The sequence below is a fragment of the Stegostoma tigrinum genome, chromosome 32, assembly GCF_030684315.1.
Source record: "Stegostoma tigrinum isolate sSteTig4 chromosome 32, sSteTig4.hap1, whole genome shotgun sequence".
NCBI classification, from domain to species: Eukaryota; Metazoa; Chordata; class Chondrichthyes; order Orectolobiformes; family Stegostomatidae; genus Stegostoma; species Stegostoma tigrinum.
Window position 1 is genome coordinate 33,203,138 of NC_081385.1, and position 12,925 is coordinate 33,216,062.

Below are 12,925 nucleotides of genomic sequence, written 5' to 3' on the forward strand. Positions count from 1 at the left end.
GCTCATGGCCTGTTTGTCACTCCCCGCACCCCCATCAGTCAGGGCACAGTCTGCGTGGGCTGTTCCTGAAGTGGTCACAAATGCCCTGGTTGGATGTTTGTGGAGTTCTAGGCTAATGCTGGTACCATACACCCTTTAACAGTGCCTGTGAATCTCCCATTAATTTGGATATACATCTCCTAAACTGCTTGTCTCTTTCAGAATCTGTACCCTAGGAAGCAGTCTGACCAATTCCTTACAAATAAGTTGATACTTTTCTCTAAAAAATAACCTCTGGATACCTGGTGGTATTTGTTCTTGACTTGCATTAGTACACTGCCATCCATTAGTAAGCCTTCCAAAGGCTTCACTGAGTCCATTGCAATTCTTTTGAATGAGGTTGTGATGATGGGGCATATACCTATATCTAGTTGTCTATATTTAGGCGTTGCAGTATGATGTATTCTGTAGATAGACGTATAAAGGAGTGATGCATGTATAAAGTTAACGCATGGTGAAAACTCTATAATTTATAATAAGAAGCATTGTGGATGGTCTATTTTAGATTAAGGTCTGTTGGCTGGTAGTCTGCCTGGTATCTCTGGGCGGGTGAATGAAGTGGATGAACAGAACAGCAGATTGAGCACAGCCTCCAGCGGGTGGGAGGAGAAGTTCCTCTCTTTTGGAGAGCTGCGAGTAAGGGCACAGGCTTTCTCTTCTCGGCCTCTTGAGTGTAGCCTTTGGTGTTGTGCTTCGTTTACCGGGATACTGCAGACTATCTACCACTGTGTGAGAGAGACGGAGTGGGGGCGATGTGTTGCACTGAGTGAAGACTGGAATCAGTTGAGAGAATGTGGTGTCTGCGCTAACACGAAGAGCTGGGTGAGTCACTGTTTTCACTGAAATCGCTTTAATTCCAAGACAGGAGCCCCCCTCCTTCCCTTTATATAGTTTATTCACTGCTTTTCGCACTGTACAATTTATATAAAAAAAGAAAAATCCGCAGCTTTTTAATTCTGTTCTGCGAGTTGAGAGATCCCCGTTAGCGAAACGGACCAATTAAGCTGTGCACCGTTTTGTTGCGGAGCTCAGGGGATTGTCTCATGGCCGCTCATGTTCATGTGTTTAAACCCTTCCCCGGGCAGTATAACCTTCCAGTGTTCGTGTGTGGGCAGCCCAGAAAATTTAAAAAAAAACCCTTCTTTCCGAAAGACGAGAACAATCCATTTCTGGGGCTCTCGGGTTTTCCCTTTTGCTTTTAGCGAATGCATTTTGGATCATAAAAAGATTCAAATTAAAATAAAACAAAAAAAAACAGCCTCCTGCTGCCCTTTAGCTTAAAGCCATTGAGCTGTGTTATTACAGCGAGAGGAATCAGAGTGCATCTTTGGTGGAGGAGGGCTTTGCTGATTTTTAGAATGTTCCATGGTGAAGGAGAAACCATCTTAATTTAAAGCGTTATGGGCCAGAGACTCCAGTGTTGCTGACCCTTGTCTTACCTGCTTACTGGACCGCAGCTTTATAAGAGATGCAGACCTCCTCTGTAGGGACTGGGGTGAGGACGCCACCGGAATGTTTCTGTGCAGAGGGAGCCCATTTCACCAATCAGGTCTGCACCAGTTCTCTGAGCACACTGACTCCGTGCCAGTCTCTTGGTTTTTTTTCCCCCAGTAATCCTGCGCATTGTTTCTTCTGTAAATAATCATTCAGTGCTCTCAGCTGAACCGAGCTCCACCACATTTCCAAGCAGCATGTTCCAGACCTGAACATGGGTCTCTGAATTCTGCCCTGGCATTCCATAGCCTACTTGGGTCCCGACAGCGTGGCTGGCTGAGAGATTATCCCACTCCAGACATTGGGGAAGAGGCCTGGAGTCGGGTTAGTGTTCAGCTGGGGTACTTTCCTGTGTGGGTGTTATGGACCCATTGCTCCTCATGCCTGTGTTCTGGAGGTCAAGTAGGGGTCTTTCACCTTGCAGCCCATCTGTACAAAAGTACCAAAAGCTCTCTGAAGGGTCTCGGCCTGAAACGTCAGCTTTTGTGCCCCTGAGATGCTGCTTGGCCTGTTGTGTTCATCCAGCTTCACACTTTGTTATCCTATACAAAAGTACTGTTGCGTTCAGTTTTTGACTCTGTGAATCTGTTTGCAGTTATGCTTGAAGGGTTAGGCCTGGGAGTAGACTGAGAGAGAAGTAAAGAAACTGAAGTTGCTTGAAGCAGAGTTGTAAGTGGGAAGCAGACATTTCAAAGCACTGTAAATGAAACTGTTACCCAGAGAGTAACTTGTGCATTCTCTGATATTAGACATGGTACAAATAATAACGATGAGGAAAACACTTGAATTTTTAGGCGTGCTCCGTAGTAAAGTGACTCGTGTTGAGATGTACAGGATATGGGTGAGGCCGATTATGGAATACTGTGCCCAGTTTTGGGAATCCTGTTATAGGAAGGATATTGTTAAACTAGAGGGATCAGAAGAGATTTAACAGATATCAGTGGGTGTGGAAGGTTCGAAGTATAAAGAAAGGCCGGAGAGGCTTGGACTTTTTTCACTGGATCATAGGTTAAGAAGTGACCTTGCAGAGGTTTATAAAATCATGAGTATCAATAGAGTTAGTGGTAGTTGTCTCTTCCCTCGGATGGGGATTTCAAGACTAGGGGCAAATTTCTAAAGTGAGAGGAGAGAAGTTTTAAAAAAAGACGTGAGGGATAAACTTTTTTTAACACAGAGGGTGATTCGTGTACAGAATGAACTTCGAGAATAGTTGGTAGATCCAGGTACAGCTACAATATTTTAAAGGCTCTTAGCTAAGTACATGAATGGGAAAGGTTTGGAGCGATATGGGCCAAGTGCAGGCAGGTGGGAATAGTTTAGTTTGGGATTATGGTCACTATCAACTTGTTGGACTGAAAGGTCTGTTTCCTTGCTGTATGACTCTGAATCACGTGCAAGACTTGAATCGGTAGTTGCTACTAAGACAGAACCCAGTAATGTTAAGATTTTGTTTCTTCAGCAACCACAACAAGTAGAAAATGTGACATGAATTGGGGGCGGCACGGTGCTGGGGACCCAGGTTCGACTCCACACAGACAGTCACCCAAGAGTGGAATTTGCACATTCTCCCCGTGTCTGCGTGGGTTTCCTCCAGGTGCTCCAGTTTCCTCCTGCAGACAAAAGATGTGCAGGTTAGGTGGATTAGCCATGCCCAATTGCCTGTAGTATTCAGATGTGTAACTTAGGTGGGTTATAGGGGTATGTGTCTGGGTGGGATGCTCCAAGGGTCGGTGTGGACTTGAGGGACCGTAGCAGAAGGAGCTGTTTCCACACTGTCATAATTAAATAAAAAAAATTACAAACCTCATAATGTTACAAAAGGTTCCAGGTATTTTGTTTTGGGAGTAGGTATTCTCGAATTATTATTGCCTTATATTAGTACTTTATTGCTGCATCATGCCGGTGGGGGGAATGGTGGCCTTATTAAGGGTTTCCGTTCCCTTTCTTTCTTGGCTGAGTGGCAAGAAGCAAATAAATGGCTTTGCTTTTCATCCTGGGGAATATTTGGAGTGAATTACCCCTGGGGTCAATGTTGGGACTTTTACCTGATTATATATAAAATAATCTAGACCTTGTTGTACAGTACAGTTTCAAAATATACAAATGATACAAAATTTGGAAGCATTGTAAACTTCGAGGAGGAAAGGGCAATGACAGTGGCTCCATGGTTAGCGTTGCTTGCCTTTATAGGGCCAGGGACCTGGTGCGATTCCACCCTCAGGTGATTATGCAGATTCTACACAGATCTTCTCCCCGTGTCTGTGCGGGTTTCTTCTGGGTGCTCCAGTTTTCCTCCCACAGTCCAAAGATGTGTAGATCAGGTGGATTGACCATGCTGAATTGCATTTCATGTCCAGGGTTGTGCAGGCTATCTGGATTACTCATGGGAAATGCAGGGATACAGAGATAAAATTAGGGGATGGGTCTGGGTGGGATGCTTTTTGGAGGAGTGGTGTGGGTTCAATGGGCCAGATTTTTACTTTGTGGGGATTCTATGAAAATACAGAACTAAAAAGGACATTTGGTGGAAGGGGCATAGAGACAGTGGATGAAATTTAATGTTCAGAAATATGAGGTGATATACTAGCCATGTTTGCCATTATCAGTTGCTGGGCTGCTCACTGGACTGGACATTTGTCGATTTTTGCATGAGCTGAAGTGTGCTGAGAACAGTAACATCTATCCACAGAGCCAGCAACTGTTTTTGTATACTTTCTTGAGCAGACTCCAGATGAGATCTTCTTCACTTCACAGTTCTTAAGAAATGTTGCGGACCCCAAGTGTTAACTCTGATTTCTCTCCACAAATAATGCCATACCTGCTAAGTTTTCCAGCAGCTTCTGTTTCTGCTTCTGATTTCCAGCGTCCATAGTTCTTTCAGTTTTGATGCAGGAAAGATGTTTCTGATGGTGGGGGAGCCCAGAACCCGGGGGGTCACAGCTTAAGGATAAGGTGCAGTTAGCAAGGCATCCAGTGTTCCCAGGCTTTATCCGAAAGCCTTCGGTACAAGAGTAAGGAGGATGTTGAATAACATTGAAAATGTTGTGGATGCTAGAAATCTGAAACAAACATGGAACATTGGGGAAACTCAGCAGGTGTGGCAGCATCTATGCACACAGAAACAAAACCAGACTCTGTTGAGTTTGGCATGGTTGCTTCATTGTGCTGTTGTTAAGTAAATCACAATGTTAAGTATTTGGGTATGATTATCCACTATAGTTTCTGAATGTGAACCTTATGACCAGTGGAAAAGTGAAGTATCCACGAGTACCTGTACACTTTCATAAAGAAATTGTATCATACAAAAGTAGAATAAAAAGTAAAGTTTTCAGAGTTGGAGACTGATGATTTGAACACAGATGAAGGCTTGAACAAATTGTTAACTTTCATGGATAAAATGAATCAAAAAAATTTACAGGCTGCTTGTGTGACTTGGTTAGTTTTTGACAAATGCAGAAAGAATGAAGGTTGTCTCATAGGAGAGTAATAATGGAGTTCGGTCCTGATTTTATGTAAGACTGCAGAAATTCCATCTGATCCACAGATTCCCCAAACTGTGCAGGCATTTAAGTTATTAGACAGTGGAAAAATGATCAAGTTTAGACAGGCTTCTGTGTTTTGATGAGGGTAGAATTTTCAGATTAACACACATTATTAGATCGTATGTTCAGAAGCACCAAAAAAATTCCTTTGAAAACATTTTACTTCTCCACTCGTGTTCATGGCACAAGTTGGAAATTTGGTCATGTGACAGAAATGGAGCACATGTTGTTAATGGCCTCCGTGAGATCATCTACACACAGGCAACAGTGCAAAAGAAACTTTGCTAAGAAAAGTTTATGATAGATGCAATTTTGACAGTTTTGAGAAGCAAAGACAGGAATTAAAGGAATTAACCCAAGCAGTGCTCAGGGTATATTTAATTGATGTTTCAGATGTGATTCAAGTGTGACAGCATGAACTGTTCTAATGTAATAGAGGATTTGGGGGAAGGAGACAGAGACAACAACCAAAGAGAGAGCATTGTATTGGCCATGAGCTTTCAGGCCAAGACTGAACATAGTGCTGGCAGAATCTTTCAATATGCAGTTTTAGCCAATCGTTGCAGAGCTACAGTCAATGGAATAGATGAAGTGAAATGTACCTGGACACTGTGTAAAGCAAAAATATGGAGACTGGTAAGGAATTTGAGAGTTCCACCAGTTTCAGATTTGGCGATGATAATGCAGTAAAATCTTTGAAAAGAAGCTTATTTCTTTTGAAATAGACGGAATCAATGATTTCATTACTGTGGATGTAATATCCAAAGAAATATTCTCATTATTAAGTAGACCATCAATTGGAAATAAGCACAGATGAAACCAGATCTGATAAAGACAAAGCTATTGTGTTTGGAAAAGCTGCAAATTTGCTATTTACGCAACTGGGATACTTTTGCTTCTTTAATGGAACGTAACTTCTCCATTCAAGAAATCAAAGTAAATAAAGAAATGGAGGCTGAAATGTAGAAATCATTTGTTAAAACTACAGCGATAACTTGCTCATCTGTTATCCAAAACATTAAACATTTTAGTAAAGGATACTGAATAAGGAATGAAGAACATAGTAGGCTTATGAAAGAAATGTGATGGATGTGAGATTTTTATCCGAAGTACTGAAGGACACCGTATGGTCTATAGTAAGTCTGCCTTAGCAAGGGATTTCAACAGGTGGTGGTTTGGATTTAAAAGTGTGGTATAAAGAAGAAAAATCATTTTATTTTGAGGCCTTGGCAACCAGATTTAAGACGATTGCCAATCTTGCATAGTAAAGATAAATTGTGGATGATGTAATGGAAAAGAAATTGGGATTGGGCTTGGATCACTGGAAACATTTCTCATTAATGTGAGGAGAAAGCATTTGGTAAAAATGAACTTACAGACTCATGTGGATGTATAAGCATTGTTGTTATGTAGAAATCCGTTTTAAAACAGTCTGTGTGAAAAGGACCAGGCTTTAAGAGACAGAAATGCTCATTAATATGCTGAAAGATCAGGTAAACTGTAAATTATCATTTTACACCTACATGGGCTGTTCATGCTAAGACTTTGCTCTAGGCCTCAGAGGGTATAATCTGCATCAGCTTTTTGTAGAATCCTGAAGTTCCATAGCAATAAATAATGAACCCCTAGCTTGAGAAGGGACTACAATTAACTCTACTTTTTTTTTGACTATTTGAGACAACGCAGACAGTAAAGTTTTCGTGAAGTCTCAGAAAACTTTGCTAGCCTTAAGATATATAATACCAGGCCATTGAAACTGGTTTCCAATCAACAAGATGTTTGTTATAAAAGAGAGAGGTGGCTGGGAAATATTATTGATAAACATATTGAAAAGAACTGTATAGCATGGGATCCTGACTGTTCGAAGTTGCCTGGTATGGATTAGAAATTTGTAGATTCAAAAGGAGTTGTTGAAAGTAATGATGAACCAGGTACCTTCTCATGACCATATGTTCCGTAGCTATGAGAATTAGGCTGTTACCACTGATGATAGCATATCAGACAGCGTCCACAGATAGGGAGCAAGCTAATGTTTCAAGAGCTCTGATGAAGAGTCATCTAGACTCAATGTTAGGTTGTTCTCTCTCCATGAATGCTGCCTGATCCAGGTTTTTTTCATTTTCATTGAGAGCTTTGGTTAGTAAGTTTGCAGCTGCAAAATAGTTGGTATAATGGACCATGAAGTAGATTTTCTCAGTACAACAGGATCTTAATCAGATGGACAAATGGGCTGAGGAGTGGCAGATGGAGTTTAATTTAGATAAATGTGAGGTAGTATATTGGTAAGGCAAATCAGGGCAGGACTTGTACTGGTCGCGGCCTGGGAAGTGCCGATTCATAGTTCCTCAAAGGTGGAGTTGCAGTTAAGACAGGGCGGTGACAGCATGTTTGCCTTTTATGGGTCAGTGCATTGAATAAAGGAGTTGGGAGGTTATACCATGCTGTATAGAACATCAGTGAGGTCACTTTTAGAATATTACGTTCAATTCTGGGCTCTCTGTTGTAGGCAAGATATTGTTAATTGAGACAGTTTGGTAAAGATTTACAAGGATGTTGCTGGGTTTGAGTTGTAGGCAGATGCTGAATAGGCTGGGGGTATTTTCCCTGGAGTGTCGGAAGCTGAGGGATGACCTGAGTGAGGTTGAAATAATCATGCGGGGCATAAATAGGGTGAGTAGTCAAGGTCTTTTCCACCAGGGCGGGGTGTCCAAAACCTGAGGGCATAGGTTTAAGATGAAAGGGAAAAGATTTAAAAAGGACATGAGTAATGTTTTCATGCCAAGGGTAGCGCCTGTATGGGATGAACTGCCAGAGGAAGTGGTGGAGGTGGGTACAGTTACAACATTTAAAAGGCATTTGGATGGGTGCATGAGCAGACCTCATTTGGAGTACTGTTCACCGTTTCGGCCCCACATTTCAGGAAAGATGTACTGGCCCTGGAGCAAGTTCAGAGGAGGTTCACAAGAATGGTCCCAGAAATGAAAAGTTTAAAACATGAGGAATGTTTGAGGACTCTGGGTCTATACTCGATTTAGAAGGATGAGAGAGGAATCTAGTTGAAACTTAGACCATAAGACATAGGAGTGGAAGTAAGCCCATTCGGCCCATCGAGTCCACTCTGCCATTTAATCATGGCTGACGGACATTTCAACTCCACTTACCCGCACTCTCCCCATAGCCCTTAATTCCTTGCGAAATCAAGAAATTATTGATCTCTGCCTTGAAGACATTTAACGTACCGGCCTCCACTGCGCTTCGTGGTAATGAATTCCACAGGCCCACCACACTCTGGCTGAAGAAATGTCTCCTCATTTCCATTCTAAATTTACTCCTTCTAATTCTAAGGCTATGCCCATGGGTCCTAGTTTCTCCGCCTAACAACCTCCCAGCGTCCACCCTTCCTAAGCCATACATTATCTTGTATGTTTCTATTAGATCTCCCCTCAGCCTTCTAAACTCTAATGAATACAATCCCAGGATCCTCAGATGTTCATCATACGTAAGGCCTACTATTCCAGGGATCATCCGTGTGAATCTCTGCTGGACATGCTCCAGGGCCAGTATGTCCTCCCTGAGGTGTGGGGCCCAAAATTGGACACCGTATTCTAAATGGGGCCTAACTAGACTTTTATAAAGTCTCAGAAGCACATCACTGCTTTTATATTCCAACCCTCTTGTGATAAGAGGGTTAAACGTACAGAATACTGAATGGCCTGGACAGAGAGGATGTTGGGAAGATGTTTCCATTGATAGGAGAGACTAGGACCCGAGGGTACAGCCTTAGAGTAAAAGCAAGACCTTTTAGAATGGAGATAAAGGGGAAATGTCTTCAGCCGGAGAGTGGTGAATCTATGGAATTCAGTGTCACAGAAGGCCGTTGAGATCAGGCCATTGGGTACATTTAAGACTGAGATAGATAGGCTCTTGATTGTCAAGGGGATCAAGGGTTACAGGAAGAATGGGGTTGAGAAACTTGTCGACTATGATTGAATGGTGGAGCAGACTTGTTGGGCTGAATGGTCTAACTTCTGCTGCTATGTTTTATGGGTGTATGAATAGGCAGGGTTGGGAGGGATTTGGGTCAATTGCTGGCAAATGGGATGAGTTCAGATTGGGATATCTGGTCAATGTGGACAAGTTGGACCAAAGGGACTGTTCCCCTGCTGTTGGAGAGTTGGATTCATATTTTTATTTTCTCACTTCAAAGAATCGTGTCAGCATTTTTTTGACTAATGCAAAGCATTTCTCAGAAGAGAAAATGTCAGCCTGTGCCACAATGTACATCTGTTTTTTGACAACAAAGGATTATGATATGTCCTTGTTTTCCCCCATTTTCCCTCAATTCTTTTTTTCACTTCACTGTAAGAGTTTGAGTAGAAATTTTGACGTATTAATAATTTGAATAGGAAGTATGAGAGATTATTGCACTGATTGCCAGCTGCTGAAACATGCTACGGATGTGCATTGTTGTAGGGTTTTCCAAATTAATGGTGAACATTTTACCCTTTTTCAGCTGTTGCAAGATCCTTTAAAGACACTCTGGTTGATTTTATCAAACTCACCATTTGGTTCTTCCTCTTTTAGACATCTGTGTACAACCTAGGAAAAAGGAAACTAAATCGAAAAAAACTAACCAGAAACATGTAAATTATACAATTTATTGACAACTGTTATAAATATGAACTTTGGGTCACTGTATAGCCTGCTACAATTGATTTTTTAAAAGTTATCATATTGTTGAATAAACTATGTGCAACAGCGAAAAGGAACACTGGAAGTGTGTGCTGTATTGTCAGCTGACATATGGGAACTTGAACCATAGAAAGCAGGATATTGAGAGAGAAGAGGTCCAGATGGTCAAAGGATTGTCAATGAACGAAGCATGGCGGGTGGAGCCCAATATGAGGAACTGACCGAGAACTAGCTTGTTTTTAACACTGTTTCTTAAGAATTATTTCCAACTGCGGTAAGGACATAATTAAGTGAGAGAGTGCACAAAAGATTTACTAGGATGCTACCTGGACTGGAAGGTTTAAGTTATGTGGAGAGGCTGGATAGCCTGGGACTTTTCCCTGGAATGCAGGGGACTGAGGGTTGACGTAATAGAAGTTCATAAAATTTGAAAGGCATAGATAGCCAAGAGCTTTTTCCCACAGTTGCTGAGCCTAAAACAAGGGGGCATAGGTGTAAGGTGAGAGGGCAGAGATACATAATGGTTCAGAGGGGCACTTCCTTCACGCAGAGGGTGGCGAATGTCTGGCATGGGCTGTCAGAGGTAGTGGAGGAAGTGAGTACAGTTTTGTCATTTAAGAAACATTTGCAAGGTACATGGATGGGAGATGTATGGAAGGATGTGGACCAAACACAGACAAATGGGACTAGACTAATTGCGAAAACTGGGCAGCGTGGGCAAGTTGATGCGAAGGACCTGTTTCTATGCTGCAAACCTCTGACTCTTATACTAAACCTACCAGGGTTTGTCCACAACTGAAAATCTAGAGTGGGTTCAATAAGACAGCAGCCAATTACTTTTTAATTGCCAGACTGTGGTGTGCTGATCAAGGGATCAGCCTCTCCCTCATTCTTCACCTCTTGTAGTTGCAAGGTTGGCGTGGAACCAATTTGTAATTGTATGGCCACCCTGTCATGTGAAACTTTACCTTCTACACACTTTGATCCAAAATGTCCAAACGCTGCATCTTCAATAGTTTTGTGCTTGTAAATTCCATAGTTAGATTAAACCTTTGACAATGATTGTATTTGCAGGAAGCTGAAGATGACATTGCCCTGTGTAAGTTATTTGAAACTCAGTACCTATTGTGAAAGCAAGTTCTCACTCTGATATGTTTGGTCTATCACTGATGTGAAGGTGTGACATGAGAGCCTTTGCATCAACCCTAATGACATAAATCACAGTATGCAACAATACTTCACAATATAATAAAACTTTGGTTGACAGGAACTGGAGACTTGTCCATGAGTTTGGGGTTTTGTGCAGAACTCCAAAAAGGTATCATGGCACTAAATACACTGGTATAGACTTGTTTGGCCAAAGGGCCTCTTCTGTACGATATGATCCAAGATTCTAAAGTAACGTTTGGGATTGTACTCAGTAGAGTTTAGAAGGTTGAGGGGAGATCTAATAGAAACTTACAAGATAATGTATGGTTTAGGAGGGGTGGACGCTAGGAAGTTGTTTCCGTTAGGCGGGGAGACTAGGACCCGTGGGCACAGCCTTAAAATTAGAGGGTGTAAATTTAAAACTGAAATGAGATGACATTTCTGCAGCCAGAGAGTGGTGCGCTTGTGGAATTCATTGCCACAGAGTGCAGTGGAGGCCGGGACGTTGGATGCCTTCAAGGCAGAGATTGACAAATTCTTGATCTCAAAAGGAATCAAGGGCTGCAGGGAGAGTGCAGGGAAGTGGAGTTGAAATGTCCATCAGCCATGATTTAAATGGCGGAGTGGACTTGATGGGCTGAATGGCCTTACTTCCACTCCTATGTCTTATGGTCTTATGGTAAATAACGCCAAATTAAACTAGTTTCAGAGATAGTAGGAACTGCAGATGCTGGAGAATCTGAGATAACAAGGTGTAGAGCTGGATGAACACAGCAGGCCAAAAGCAGCATCATAGGAGCAGGAAAGCTGACGTTTTGGGCCTGGACCCACTTCTTCAGGAAAATAGGCCCAAAGCATCAGCTTTTCTGCTCCTATGGCGCTGCTTGGCCTGCTGTGTTCATCCACTCTACACCTTGTTGTGCCAAATTAAACTAATTCCTTCTGCCTGCTCATGACCCATATCCCTCCATTCCTTGCTTATTTATGTGTTTATTTAAAGCCCCTTAAACACCCCTTCATATCTGCCTCCTCCACCACTACCACCCTGGCAATGTGTTCTAAGCACCTAGCTCCCTGTTTAAAAAAAAAAGTTTGCTCCTCGCATCTCTTTTGAACTTTCTCCTTCTAACCCTAAATCCATGCCCTCTAGTATTAGAGAATTCACCGCTGGGAAAAAGATAGTGACTGCCAACCCTGTCTGTGCTTTTCATAATTTCATAAACTTCTGTCAGGTTTCCCCTTGGCCTCCACTGCTCCAGAGAGAATGCAAGCAGAAAGAACTGCAGATGCTGTAGATCAGGAGCAAGCTCAAGTTGCTGGAAAAGCTCAGCAGGTCTGGCAGCACAGGCAGGAAGAATGTTCCCGATGACTGGGGAGTCAAGGACCAGGGGTTACAGTCTGACGATGCGTGGTAGGCCAGCTAGGACTGAGATGAGAAATTTCTTCACCCAGAGAGTGAATTCTGTACCACAGAAAGAAGTTGAGACTAAGGCTTTGAATGCTTTTGCAGAGGAGTTAATACAGTTCTTAGGTTTAAAGGAATTGAAGGATATGGGAGAAAGAGGGAACATGGTATTGAGTTGGATAATCAGCCGTGATCACATTGAATAGCAAAGTCGGCTTAAAGGGCCGAATGGCCTACTTTTGCTCCTATTTTCTATGTTTCAGCCAAGTGTGAAACTGCATAGCTGTTCCCAGTAGTTGATGGCATAACAACTAAAGGACAATGATTTAAGGCCTTGGGCAAGAGATGCAAGGGGGAGATGTGAGAACAATATTTGTCACTCAAAGCATTAAAAATGAGCTGGAACTCTGTACCTACGAGGGTGCCAGAAGTGGAGCAGATCAGTGAGTTCAGAAGGAAATTAGATGGACATCTGAGGCAGGAGATAGAATTTGAAATGTGACTAGCAGTATGGCTGTACAGGACAAAACAGCTTCTTTCTGTGCTGTCATGTCTGCAGAGAATTCACATGTAAGCAATCAGTAGTTTTGATTTGCATCTCAAA

At 42.4% G+C, this 12,925-nt stretch overlaps 1 protein-coding gene across 4 annotated transcripts in view; it reads left to right on the forward strand.

Annotated features, from left to right (window-relative positions):
• Window positions 1–573: 573 nt before the first annotated feature.
• The window catches only part of st3gal4 (ST3 beta-galactoside alpha-2,3-sialyltransferase 4), a 111,983-nt gene continuing 99,631 nt past the window's right edge, over window positions 574–12,925 (forward strand). Inside the window, exon 1 of one of the 4 annotated variants that reach the window (XM_048562332.2) lies at window positions 574–861. The gene's annotated coding sequence lies outside the window, so the exon portion shown is untranslated. Of the gene's footprint in view, window positions 862–1,387; window positions 1,589–12,925 lie in introns of those variants that run through there. The other 3 variants (XM_048562330.2, XM_048562326.2, XM_048562327.2) reach the window with 3 other exon arrangements.